Genomic DNA, 14,004 nt, shown 5'->3' with positions numbered 1-14,004 from the left:
CATTTAATATAACTGCACTATCAGAACCATCGTATCACATAAGAAATGCTTCTTACTTTGAACGGGTCGTTATTGAAAGACTAACAAATCGCCAGTCAAGGTATGACTGGTGAAAATTGCTTCCACACTAGAACGAAGCAGTTTGATGATATTTTGATAGTTGAAATTTTAACTCTAACACCAGTGAATTAACCCTGAACTCCTGTAGATAGCGTTCATTATTGGCCACTTTTTGGTTTCTTCATTCCCCTGAAATGACACAGTCTTACCAGTAAGACAGTTAAGTTACCGGATCCAGTTCAGTCCTGTCTCACAATGAAGCATTTCCCTGCAAGTCAAACATTACCAAAAAAATATTATCAAGTGATCATGCCGTGGCGCGAGTTTCATTGTTGATGTCGTCATCGTTACTCGATCATTCGCTAATATATATATATGAGGATGACACGCAGACGGGAAGGGGGTGGAGGTGGGGGTCATAAGCATAATATTTAGGCCCAAAAAGGCGATCTGGGACTCTCTCCTAATAATATCCTGAAACTAAACTCTATAAAATAGTGTACAAGTTATCCTTGGTTGTGTTAAGGGGGTATGTTGTTATGACAAGTATGACACACTCCGAGGATCTGTGATTGCTCACTGGGGTGATCAGAAGATTCCATGTAGCCATTATGTCCAACTTACCAGGGTCTCGTGCTCTAGATTTTTATGCTATTTTTTTAAAACTGTTTAAAGCAGATATGTTTTATTTTCTCTTCCCAGGAAGGTTCCTTAATTTCACTAAAAACTGGCATGGTTAGTTTAAAGTCACGTTCTTTCGTATTTCTGTTACCCAACTTAGTTTTCTATGACGTCACTTCCGTTTCTTTTAATGATACACGGATGTAACGGGGCGGGTTGATCGGTAATGATCGACAACTACTTTAAATTAGCTCTCCGCAATAACTTGCTCAACTTTTCAACTTTAGAGCATTCCAAGCTGCCAAATGAATCGATAACAGCCCATTTTTCTAACTTAAGTATCCCAATAACGACTTTCTCAGTCATTTTCACTTCTGTTTATTTGCATGTTTTATGCAATAAATCTCTTTGGAGCCGATGCAATATCAGGAAAATCCATTGTGGTCGTTTTTCGCTATCCACTTAGCATTGCAAACAGGGTCCGACTTCTTTTTTTTGAAGACACTGGGCACAAACCTTTGTTTTGTGCACCCCCCTCTACTTCCCTCAAAATTTTAAGGTGCCTATTTTCCTACCATTAATATTCACACCTTGTTATAGTGTAACATGAAATTACTTTAATTTTTTAACTTAAGCTACAGATTTGATGCCCAGGAGCGACCCGAAGGGAGGTCAATGGGATCTGTTTAGCTAATTTTAACATTCATATCTTATTCGGTTAACTTTTAACTGATAATGCGTAAAATTTGCAGAAGGTATTGCAATATTACAATCATTTTTTATCTAGAATTTTACTGATGCCTATTGTCTCTTCTCATGAGATGTGGGGTTATATGCACGCATATTTTTCCCCTCATCATTGGGAAAATTCGGAGTTTCATTCGGTAAATTGAGAATTTACCTTCTCCCAAGAATTTAGGTTAGGGGGTTCCTTGTTGGTGTGCCTTAAACTTTGCTTCCCAGGGCCTTTGCCCCATGTACCCATGCCTTAAACTGGTCCTGTTTGCAAGTCTTGTAGTTGTATTTTCAAATGATTTACGATTGAAAGTGGCAAGCGAAACAGCTTCTGATTAACCTAATATATCATTTAGATTCTCAAGCATTTCGAATATCTTAGTGGGTGCAGCTATTGCTCACTGCAGGGCCGTATACAATTGCGGGGTTAGTGTCTTTGATTTCAACCCCCTCCTTCAAAGTTCGGTTTGACATTTACATGTTCGTTTATATTTAAAAATTTCCAAAAAATATTGTTCAAAGCTCAAATGTCTTTCATATGTATATTTATAGCATAAAACGCTTTCCTAATAGATAACCCGACGACTTGAACATTAGGACAAATAGCGCGAAGCTCTGCATGAAAGCTTTTAAAACCTCCCCGAAATTATTTTCTGGTTACGGCCCTGGCTCACTGAGTGGTGGTATCGATAGTGAGTTACAGAAAAGCAGTTACAATTTTTTTAAGTTTCAAAAAAAAAAAAAAAAGAATTGAAATAGAGTTTATTTTTCACAATTGACATTTTTTGAAAGAACTTCAATACTGGTGAAAGAAAGCTGTTGATACTTTTACATTTTTTGCTTTTAATCTCACTTTCATATTAATGATTCTTCCTAACTGAATTTTCAACGTAGGATATCCTTTAATGTCATTCGAAATAGCTTTTCTTTTTAAAAACATGCACTTTTAAGTGAAAAATCATCCCCATACAGCTTTTAACATAAATACGACTTGTAATATTTGTATTTGTCTGAGATAAAAACAAGCTTCATTAAGAATTGATTGAAGTTCTCTCATATTTTCTCGAGAATATTCCATTTAAACTGTGCAATCCAAATGCCACGCAAATTTTGAAGTAGACGTGTAATGTTGTTAATTGGTATTTTGCACGGAAATCAATAAAAATACTCATTGCTCTAGCTTCGTACTAAAACTAAGAAAAAAAAAATTATTCGCATTCCTATTTATTTTTGTGTGTTATGGCATCATTAATTCTTATGACAAATAACTAAGTCCACATAGCTAATTTCTTAAACGTTTTATTGATTATTCGTAAACACTCAATGTTCTTCGTTTTTCTCCACAGTTGGGCATTTGATGTTTGAATAGCAATTTGACAAGAAGTTCTGCCTTTTGCTTTTTTTTACTTGCATTTTACTTCAGTGTTTAAGTATAACTTTTCCATTTGCTTGCTTCTTCCCTACATTGAGCGAACAAAACCTTAGTCAACAGCTGGTATAAAGGGCGCCCATATGCAAATTTTTAAGAGGGGGGTGGGGGGATCAAAAAATTTCCCCATGGTTTAGAAGAATATTTTCCCTGTGGAAACCGATTTCAGGACAGATTAGACATATTGAAATTTTATATTTTTAATACCTTATTCATTAATGGCTGAAAAAGAAATTTTAAAACATTTTTGCAAAGAAAAAAGCATTAAATGCAAGGAGGTTCTCATTTTTAAGGGGAGGGGGGATCTTGAGCCCCCATTTGCCCCCCTATGCCCTTGGCTGGTGCATCATTGATCCTGAATGAGTAGATATCAAGGTTATTTTCTTCGAGTCTCCACCTTATAGTTATGGAGTAATTGTTACATAATTGGACTTTTATTTCCAGTCAAAAACTTTTTACAAGATTTTTATTAGTCTAGGTTGTTTAGATTTTGGATTTAAAGCGTTGTTCCAACAATGAAAAAAAATCCAACTAAAGAAATCAATAAAAAGAGACTTTTTCTTGCAAAATTATGAATGAAATTAAGTCTACCAACGAAGAAAAAGTGTGTTTTTTTTTTCGAAAACACATTTTATTGGAGTATGTGTATTTAATGCAGTGATCGACTTTCATGCACTTTTTTGGGAGACTCTTGGAGATAACAGAATTACGTAAAATATTTTTCATGTGCCTCATTGTAATTCCTTCGAGACTCCTATGTCGTAGAGGTTCCTAGCAGTTTCAACATGATAAATCCGTTACTAATTTAATGAACAATGCTGGATGGCAAAACTTTTGGCCAATTTGGCATGTTTCAAGTTAGGATAATTGACCCTTTTCCGTTGTAAGTACTACCATTGTAGGAATGGGGTCGTTTCCCAAACCATTTTTTAAATAATTTGTTTAAGTTCAATATTTAAAAAAAAATACTTTTATCGGTGCGTTTTCATTGTTTACGCTTCTACCGATGACATCACAAATGATGAAATGCCATTCAGTGTTGCCATTCACAGAGCAAAATATTTAATTCGTATAGTTACCCACGTGTATTGGCAACAACGATATTGTTGATAGCAAGCGTAGAGCACAATATTTAATTCGCTTCTTGAATTATCATAACGTGAAATCGCGGCAGACAGATGCGCAAAAAGTACATCATTTGTGACGTCATAAAGACCACGCCTTGTTTGAAAAATAGGACATTTAAAAAATTAATTAAAAAATAACTGTTGGGATAATAAAAGTATTTTCTGGGTCCATGTTTTTTTTTTTTTTTTTTTTTTTTTTGCTTATTTTATCAATTTCAGTGATAAAAATAGTACTTCTGACTGAAGGAAACAACCCCATTGATTAGAGGAGGGGGCGCCTCTCGAAATATTTGGGCTTTACTTTAAAAATATGCAAGTGCAATGCAAATTGGTTTCCAAGCACTTTTTCTTTTGTTGAGTCCCCCCAAACGACTGGGTGAGTTCCCTCAAAAATTTTTTTTTTCTAACTACAGCACTGAGTATTACAACAATCCTCTTCATGCTCTGGGCGACTTATTTAGTTTCTACTTCGGCGAAAACAGAGAAATATCGTTTACATCGCCATCGTGTTTGCTCCTTATGGGTTAATTATGCATTTTATTCCTTTTTAATGACTTGGTATTGGCGGATTATTTAACGACACGTTAAAAATGATTTTTTTTTTGTTAATCATCTCCAAAGTTATCACCAAAACCTAGGAGGGGGAATGCCCAATTGAGACGAAATAATTTCCCAGCGCTGACTCTCATAATATTTAATGAATTGCTTTTGATTACGTGGCGGATTATTTTATATTGTAATGGTTTAATGTAACTATTTGGCGGAATCGTTATCATTTTTTATGTCTTTTCATTAGAATGAAAGCAACGTAAATAAATCGAAAAGTCAGGAAAACATTTTTTGACCATTTGTGCTTTAAGTGCGTTGCTCTTTCACTTTAATATTTTTTTAGCACTGATTATTTCTTGCTCAATTTTCATTTAACATTTGGTCTTGTTTACCAATTTGTTTAGTTTAGAAACTGAACACTCAATCTTAAATTTTATCAATATTGGTTTTCCCAGCGTTTGATAAACAGATAAGAGCTTTTTTTTTTTTTAATAGTTTGGTGTTTCAGTTATTAGTTTGGCAAAAACGTTTGAAAGCGCCCAAATTCTTCCACGTTATAATAACTCTCTCACCTTGCGCCTAGCGCTACTTTTTTCCAGTACTTTCCCACTAAAGGTTCGTCAATTGGTTTGGCGACTTATTTAGTCTTTAACTTGGCGACAATAGAGATATTTCTTGAAGCGATTATCTACAAAATATGTATCGCAACATTAGAGTTTAGAAGTTCAAGTTGTTGAATGTCGTTAACTACGAAAGTTTTGTTGTTACCTATCCCCCTGGTGTAGGAAAGTCTAGGGGATATTTCGATAATTGGGAATCTGGCGCGGTCGTTTCATTTTTGGCATAAATAATTTTATTTTGGTAACCCTGCTGATTTAGAGTAACCCTATGTGCATAGATGTTTCCGATCTCTTTGTTTTGATATGCTAAGAAAGATACCTCTCGCGCAGGCGCTGGAGCCAAAAATTGACGCCAATGAAGAAAGATCGCCAGATTCCCAATTATCGAAATATCCCCAAAGTCGACACCAGGTTCAAAAGGTCCCGACGCGCTAGATCCTCTTAAATAAGATCCTGCTCATCGCACAGCTGCCTCCGTGAGGTGCGAAAACAAGCAAGAAGATGAGCAAGACTTGTAGAAAGGGAACAGGAACAAGAAGAGAAAATCTTCTCCCCGTTTAAAAACCTTAAACACGAAAGTTTTAATTGGGGTACGGGGGAGGGGGGGGGGTACCAAGGAACGTACCTAAACACAAAAGTACATTTGAGGCAGTGAGAAGCAAAAGGATGTAAGTGGACATTTTCAAGTTTTGAGTAAAACAAGTTTAAGATAACTTCCTATAGGTAGACTTTCATTTTTTTCCCTTAAATCATGCTGTACAGCAGCACCTATCAGGGCTACTAGTACTATCTCTTGCACCAAAACAGAGAAGGGGTTCACTTAACATTTGTGCTGGTTATCTAAAATTTTTTAATTTTTCCATTTATATCCCTTTGCGGTATAACTTTGATATACACCCCCAAAAATTACGCGCCAAATCTGGTATTTCCTACGGACTTTTTAGGGTTGCTGTTTCTTATTTTGGTGTTGCCAATTTAGGATTTTTCAGCTTTTAGGTTTTTGCTGTTGCCAAATTAAGTATTTTCTTGTATTTTGTACCATTTTTTGAGTTTTTTTAAAAGTTTTGTGGCAACAATTTTTGTGGCAACAAAGTTTTGTGTCAACAAAAACAAAAAAAGTCGCCAAATTTCCGATTTGGGGGGTATATCAAAGTAGTTCCCCCTTTGCTTCTCATTGCCCCATTTGTTCTTGCTTTAATTTTAAGAATAGGAAAGTAAATACTAAAAATCCAGAAAACGACATGGCCAAACTAACCCAAGTATTGACATTTGAGGTAGTGAGAAGCAAAGGGATGCAAGTGGCAAAATTAAAAATTTGGAGATAATCAGTACAAATGGTAGGGGAACCTCTCCTCTGCCTTGGGGCAAGCGACGGTACTAGTAGCCCTGGTAAGTACTGCTGTACAGCATGGTTTCGAAAAAAAAAAATTCAATGAAAGCCTACCTAGGATTTGATCTTTAAACGCGCTTTACTCGAAACTTAAAATAGTCCACTTGCATCTCTTTGCTTCTCACTGCCTCATATGAGGTAGTGAGAAGCAAAGGGATGCAAGTGGCAAAATTAAAAATTTGGAGATAACCAGTACAAATGGTAGGGGAACCTCTCCTCTGTCTTGGGGCAAGCGATGGTACTAGTAGCCCTGGTAGGTGCTGCTGTACAGCATGATTTATAAAAAAACTTCAACGAAAGTCTACATAGGATCTGATCTTTAAACGCGCTTTACTCGAAACTTAAAATAGTCCACTTGCATCCCTTTGCTTCTCACTTCCTCATTTGGCCAAACTTACCGAATTCTCAATTAAAGAAATATCCCCAAAGGCTTAATTTTAATTATAAATTTAAAATGGTTGAAATACGCTAAAAATATATTACCTCATGGTCGCTTATTTGGAGATTTATCACGATTGGGGATTACTTGAAATAGTAAAATGTTTTGAAACATATAGTTTTCACGTTGCTATCTTCCAGTTTTCGTAATCATTTAGCTTTTTGAAATTCAAGTTTGTTAGGAAACAAATCTTTGCTTTTCAACACGTGAGAAATTGCACATTGTATCAAATGATCTCGCAGTTGATATTATGACCATAAATAGCATTTTAAGGGGGAATGGGGTCGTTTCCAAAATTTTAAAAGTCTTTTTTCTGAAAGAGCATGCTTAAAAACGTAGGATCTGATCGTTTTTTAAATAATTTGACTAAGTTTAATATTTTTAAAAACTTATTTTAATCCGTGCGCTTTCATTGTTTACGCTAAGGCCCCTATATATACGAGCCGGCGCATCAGCTTGAGATCAGCCATTTTGGATCGGAGCGCGCGTGAGTGGTTGTCTTTTCTGGCGAGTAATCGCGTTTGGTGATTGTTCACTGCGAGCGATTATTAGTTGCACACACGTGAATTGTTTATTAAATAAAATATTATTTACAGCAAATTTGGCGATACACGAAACTTTGCTATGGTAACCCTATCTCCGCAACAATGAAAAATCCGATCCAAAATGGCTAAACTTAAGCTGATTTAAATAGCGGCTCTATTTCTTAGCACTCAAACGAGAAGTGACAACCATAGACTAATAATAAGAATAGACTGAACTATGGCAACCCTTTTGCTGCTCATAAACCAAACCATGTGACTGGTGGATATCCTAGCAACAGCGGGCGTTGATCGTAGCAGACGATCAACGCCCGCTATGATCGTCTGCTACGATCAACGCCCGCGAGAAATAAAATAGATAGAATTGATGGAACATGGAAGAATGATCTTTTATGGAGTCCGATTTGTAAATTTGTTCTTCTAAGTTGTAAATATTTTGTTAATATAGTGAGTTTTTCGTTCAGAGAGTATTGTGCATTTTCTTTAGTCAATTTCAATAACTCTCTAAGCAATTAAAGATGCAGGTGCCCAAAAAGAATCGGCAAACGGTAAGTTTTTTTTACCTACAATTTCAATTTAAGATACCGATTAGTACATTTTGGCGTTAACGCAAAACGTTTACGCCATTACGTTCACGCTAACGCTGACGTAGCAGTTCCAAATGAAATAAAAGTTACTGAAAACTGTGATCAAAAACTAATTACTAATGTAAAAATAATGCATAACTAAAAGTAAAACAGTTTAATCTCTGCACCTGGAAAAAAAATATAATGAAAACACATTACGTCTTAAAATACATGTCGAGTGCCAAACTATAGATAATGTTGCCATCTAGCAACCATGCTGTCAAAGTTTTCGCCAAGCTTCCCACCAGTCACATGGTTTATCCATGAACCAATTTTTTCATCAGCAAGTCTAGGAAAGCTCGGTCTACTCTTATTGTTAGTCTATGGTGACAACACATAATATAATTCAGCAACTAATTCACTCTACCTCGCGCAAAAAATGGATTAAAAATCAATTTTCACTTACATAAAATTTCTTTTAGCCGTTTTTCTGGTCAATCCATGCAATTCACGATTCCGAACGAAAATGGAGTAAATGTCTTAGAGGGTATTTTTTACGGACTTTCCAACCACACCTAGCTCGAAACACTGTAATGAATTTTTTGTGCTGATAAAGCGATTTATGAATTCAAGAGAAAATCAATTAAAACTGAATGTTTGACCCTACGAATAGCTCTCGTTAAAGTTATATGCTTAGCAAAAAAAAGGTGAAAAATGCGAATTTTATCTAGCAGCAAAAAATCCGTATGATGGAATGTTATAATTTAATGATTCTAAGCAATTATAACGGAAACGAACGACTGGTTAATTTTGTCTGATTTTTGTCAGTCAGTTGTTTAAGTTGATTCATAGTTTCGTAAAATGTTTTGAAATTAATTTTGCACAACGTGCCTGCCCATAAAGGACAAGTGGTTTTGTTTATTTCTAATAAGTTAACTTTTTGATAGTTCTTCAGGTCTTTTTTCCCGCCTTTTGGGCTGGTAACAATAAATTTGTATCATGTTCCTAAATGAATTTAAATAAAAACCTTACTCTTAAGCAGGGTTTTTCAACCGTTTTAAGTCAAGGGTCACAGAACAGACTTTTGGAGATGAGATGGGCCAAAATCAAACAATCCTTCAGTTCAGATGGTTAAGTTAGTGCCCCCCCCCTAATCCAATGACTTTTATTTTAACCACCCATACCGTTGGTGACACTTATACGTAACACTCCAGTATTTTTGGTTTGTAAAATTGCAACGGCGTGGAATTAAAAATCTTGTTCTGCCGTCTACTTGGGAGCTTCATTAATAGCTCATTGTGCCACATCTCTTTGCTTCGTTCGACAACAGCAAAAGTTGAATTTAGTGCTAAGATGGACAAAAATAAAAAAAAATGCTTACTTTTTTGCTTCTACACATCAAATTAATAATTGTATAAACATGTATTTGTAATTAATATTCAGAGCTAAATTGACTGCACTCAGCTGGAGCAAACACTCATAAACTAGTGTATGGTTGCCGAAAATAAGAAAAACTAATGGGGTCGTTCCCAATATTTTAAAAGTATTTTTTCTGAAAGAACATGCTTAAAAAGATAGGATCTAACCATTTTTTTTAAGTTTAATATTTAAAAAAAAAAAATACTTAAATCGGTGATCTTTCATTGTTTACATTTCTTGCCGATGACATCACAAATGATGAAATGCCATTCTGTGTTGCCATTCACCGAGTAAAATATTTAATTCGCATCTTAACTCACGTGTACTGGCAACGATATCGTTGATTGCAAGCGTAGAGCGAAATAATTAATTCGCTTCTTGATTATCATAACGTGGAATCGCGGTACAAAGATGCGCCAAAAAGCATCATTTTTGACGTTATCTAAACCACGCCTTGTTTGAAACATCAGACATTAAAAGAAAATTAATTACAAAAAATAACTTTTGGGAAAATGAAAGAATTTTTTGGGTCCATGTTTTTTACTTTCTTCTATATCTAATATATAGAAGAAAGTATTGGATTCGTGCAAATTTTCGAATTTCGAATTTTGACGGATTCGAACGTTTTGAGGTGTGCTGAGTCCATTTCGACCATTTTTGGAAAATGTCTGTCTGTCTGTGTGTGTGTGTGTATGTATGTATGTGTGTATGTATGTGTGTCACGTCTGTGTGTGACCAGTTTTTTGTGGCCGCTCTACAACAAAAACTACCGCATGAAATCGAACGAAATTTAGTACACATATGTGCCCCTATGTGAACTTGTGCCCATTAGTTTTTGGCATGAATTCCTCCAAGGGGGGTGGAGCAATGGGACGTTTTTCGAGTTACGCGTGCTTGCTATTCCTCAGGAAGTAACTGGCGGAATCAAACAAAATTTGGTCCATATGTTGGTATTAACAGGAACAGGTGCTGATTCAATTTTGGTGTCAATAACTCAAACGGGGGGTTGAGCTATAGAACGTTTTTTGTCGTCAATTGTGACTGCTGTATCTCAAGAAATAATGAACGGAATGCAAGAAAAATTTATCGGCAAGTAACCCTTAGTGGGAATAAGAACTGATTTTATTTTTGTGTCAACAGCTAAAAAGGGGGTAGCGCAATCACCCGTTCTTTTTTTCCATTTTGAGTACCCTATCTCAAGAAGTAATGCTACGTTCTGGTTGAAATTTGGAATATATGTGAATCCATATGTAAACAGGCTTTGGTTCGATTTTGACGCCGATCGCTCCAAGAGGTGTTGATTTTTTTTTTTTTTTTTGCGAATAAAAATATTTTTATTAATGCAACAATAAGAAAGATAAATCGTAATAGATTGTCGTCTGCGTATTTCTCGTGATTTTAATTGTATGGAAATGATAGGAAATATTATCTCAATGATTTAAAATTTTTAACAGTTGCCATCTTATGTTTGTTAATAAATAAAATATTTGTAATTAATTCAAGTTAAGCTTTTAAAGTAACTTTCAATTTTCGCTCTTTGTTTTGTTTTTACAATAATTCAGACATTGGGATGGTCGTCAAGTTTTTGTTATATATATAGATAAAGATTGAAAATACTTTGTTGTTGAGAATAATTTATATTTAGTACAGTGACATTTTATATATATTTACTATTTACATTTAGTAAAACCCGTGTAAGTTAACCTTTAGTGTCAACTTATGGACTGCCTGTTTTCAAAAATTTACAGCAGGAAAACGGTTAATGGTAAACAAAAAATAATTCCTGCCGAAAAATGCCCCCCCCCCCCCCCCCCGAAGTTGCAAATTTTAGTTCAAAAATTTTCCAGTGGGTGGCGCTGCAAATAGGGAGCACGTACATCATCGAAAAATAGAAAATTACATCATAATTTTTTGAAAAATGTTTTTTATGAACAAAATTGCACAACAATATTTTCAAAATTTCTACCGTCGGGTGCAATCATATGTCGCAAGCGGAGGAAAAAAATCGGTGAATTTTAATTCTTCATTCTTCATTTTTGACTTACAGGCTTTACTATCTGCAGTGCCATCTATTGAAAAAAAAATTAACTAAAATTTAGATCTCATAGAGAGAAAAATTATGGCACATCACATGATTTTTCTGCAAGAATTTAATTTTTATCATTGACCGTTTTCCTGCTAAGCAAATTTGAAAACAGTCAGTGTATCTCAGGACACCCTGTAAATTATCCAGGACAAATTCTGTACTTGACAATAGCGGTCAACTTGTAAGGATGGTCAACGTTGCAGGTTATATAGTCTGTAAAGTTGACTGCATTACAAAAAGCAGCTGTGAGAAAAATACGAGATTTTTTTATTCCTTTTTTCTTTCTTTCTTTTTTTTTTTTTAGCGAGAACAGAACTGTAAGTATGCCAAATAGTCGCTTTTTGTTTTGATTACATGTACAACGCTTAGTCGTTAATGTACAAATGCATAGCTCGTGCAAAAAGTTAAACCAAAATTATGTTTGTTACATTCTAACATATATCACAGTGTGTACTTCAGAAGCATCAGTCCAACATCACTGTAACTGAACTATTAATAATGAAGTTTCTACGCGAAACAGTTCTATGTAGTTTGTTACAACACATTGTTACTTTCTTCTATATCTAATATATAGAAGAAAGTATTGGATTCGTGCAAATTTTCGAATTTCGAATTTTGACGGATTCGTACGTTTTGAGGTGCGCTGAGTCCATTTCGACCATTTTTGGAAAATGTCTGTCTGTCTGTGTGTGTGTGTGTATGTATGTGTGTCACGTCTGTGTGTGACCAGTTTTTTGTGGACGCTCTACAACAAAAACTACCGCATGAAATCGAACGAAATTTTGTACACATATGTGCCCCTATGTGAACTTGTGCCCATTAGTTTTTGGCGCGAATTCCTCCAAGGGGGGTGGAGCAATGGGACGTTTTTCGAGTTACGCGTGCTTGCTATTCCTCAGGAAGTAACTGGCGGAATCAAACAAAATTTGGTCCATATGTTGGTATTAACAGGAACAGGTGCTGATTCAATTTTGGTGTCAATAACTCAAACGGGGGTTCAGCTATAGAACGTTTTTTGTCGTCAATTGTGACTGCTGTATCTCAAGAAATAATGAACGGAATGAAAGAAAAATTTATCGGCAAGTAGCCCTTAGTGGGTATAAGAACTGATTTTATTTTTGTGTCAACAGCTAAAAAGGGGGTAGCGCAATCACCCGTTCTTTTTTTCCATTTTGAGTGCCCTATCTCAAGAAATAATGCTACGTTCTGGTTGAAATTTGGAATATATGTGAATCCATATGTAAACAGGCTCTGTTTTAATTTTGACGCAGATTGCTCCAAGAGGTGTTGATTTTTTTTTTTTTTTTGCGAATAAAAATATTATTATAAATGCAACAATATGAAAGATAAATCGTAATAGATTGTCGTCTGCGTATTTCTCGTGATTTTAATTGTATGGAAATGATAGGAAATATTATCTCAATGATTTAAAATTTTAAACTGTTGCCATCTCATGTTTGTTAACAAATAAAATATTTGTAATTAATTCAAGCAAGGCTTTTAAAATAACTTTCAATTTTCGCTCTTTGCTTTGCTTTTGCAATAATTCAGACGTTGGGATGGTCGTCAAGTTTTTGCATGTGTAATTTTGTTTTTGTTAGGAATATTGCTTTTTCGTCAAGCATGGGGAGGGATCAGAAAAAGGAAAAATATAGAAGAAAGTTTCGTGATAGCCACAACATACTAGTTTTTTTTTGCTTATTCTGTCCATTTCAGTGACTAGAAGTACTACTTTTGACTGAAGGAAACAACCCCATTATTGAATCCATTTAAAAATGATTATTAGCCTGGTTCAAAATTGTCCAGTCATTTAGGGTCTCTTTGAGCCACGTCAGAAATGGCATGTAAAATAAACTGTTCAAACAAAAGTGGTGCCCCTTTAAACCAGAAGAATAAAATGTCTACATATTCAGTAAATTACCGCCCATTAGCCAGGGCTAAAGCAGAAATACATGAAATACACCGCCAGATCAGTCATTTCCAGCCGAGGACTGCAGTTTCGTGCTTTTTAGCACTCATCAGCCCGGCATAGGAAAATGACTGAGCTGGAAATGGAAAACCTCTTAAGGAAGCCAAGAGTGCCAAACAAACTGGTAGCTAATATAGAATTAGCACTGACCAGACCAGTGACCGAAGCAATGGTTCGGTTCAACTCGAAGATTGAAGTCAAGGCATGGTTATATACCATGAATTTCATTAAAATTTCTTTTTAAAATGCATTTTTTTTAATGCTCTACTGTATAGTTAGAAATTATTTGCTTAGAAAGTTGTGTCTTGATTAGAGATGTAAAATTTCCGAATTTGAAGTGGTGGAAAAAAACCGGTTTTTTACCGGTTTCTTTCGGGAAAAAATGGAAAATTTGATATTTTTATGAATAAAATTTGGGTTTCTTAATAGCTCTGTGTTTCTTGTAACATATA

General features: G+C 35.1%; 1 protein-coding gene across 2 annotated transcripts in view; it reads right to left on the bottom strand.

Moving 5' to 3' along the window:
- LOC129234236 (elongation of very long chain fatty acids protein 1-like) overlaps positions 1 to 14,004 on the bottom strand; it is a 92,326-nt gene that overhangs the window by 23,721 nt on the left and 54,601 nt on the right. The gene's annotated exons all lie outside the window — the stretch shown is intronic.

This window comes from Uloborus diversus, chromosome 1 (genome assembly GCF_026930045.1).
Source record: "Uloborus diversus isolate 005 chromosome 1, Udiv.v.3.1, whole genome shotgun sequence".
NCBI lineage: Eukaryota > Metazoa > Arthropoda > Arachnida > Araneae > Uloboridae > Uloborus > Uloborus diversus.
This window is presented reverse-complemented; position numbering and strand designations above follow the sequence as displayed.